This window comes from Aplysia californica, unplaced genomic scaffold (genome assembly GCF_000002075.1).
Source record: "Aplysia californica isolate F4 #8 unplaced genomic scaffold, AplCal3.0 scaffold00436, whole genome shotgun sequence".
Classification (NCBI taxonomy): Eukaryota; Metazoa; Mollusca; class Gastropoda; order Aplysiida; family Aplysiidae; genus Aplysia; species Aplysia californica.
In genome coordinates this window covers 248,721-249,585 of record NW_004797706.1, presented here as the reverse complement: position 1 = coordinate 249,585, position 865 = coordinate 248,721, and positions in this window count along the sequence as shown.

Here is an 865-nt window from a genome sequence, read left to right as displayed (position 1 = left end):
CTATTGTAACATTGACATATATTTTTAAAAAATGAAACTGGACTATTACTGGTTTGTTCCTATATGGAAAAAGTTGTCGCAGTAACTTACTAAAATCACTAAAATTTCATGATCTCTTGGTCTTTTGTTCACAGAAGGAAAATTAAAACAGATTTGTTCCTACTAGAATCTAGATCAAGTACAGGGGTATGAGGTTGAATGTGCCCCCTCCCCTTTTATTAATTTTGGACCACTTGTCCACCTCCCCCCCTCCCCTCCCTTTATTCGATACCTTCGAGTAGGCTGGTTTAGAAGGTGACGCGTGCTCCTCTGAAATACAAGAAGGACTCTGTGCTAACATATAGGCCTAAGTTGCTCACTTTATTTCTCTGCTTGTCCATGCTCTTCTTCAACTTCTTGTGATATGATAAAGGGTTTTGCGGGGATATTAAATTTTATCTCGCATGCAGTGATTTTACTTTCGTGGGCCCGATGTATTGTATTTGTTGGTTTATAGAAATATTAACGTGATTTTAAGCTGTCTTTTTTGTCCGTAGATCTATATTGAAGAGATAGAAGGCCGGTGCGGGCTGAACAAGTGACAGTGTTGGCTTCTTCAGTTTTAGTTTGTGTTTCTAAAATTTCTCTGTCTGTGTATCAGTTTTCAGAAAAAAATGCCGTCAAAATATTTAAACTCCTTGGCCTCTTTTTGTTGTTTACCGTTGATCGACATAAATATTCAGGGGACCACAGTAGGCTATATATGTTTCGGGTGACTTTCATCAGCTCTGTTTTTGATGAGCTCATTCTTATACATGTATTGGATATCATCCTCATCATCATCATCATCATCATCATCATCATCATCATCATCATCATCATCATC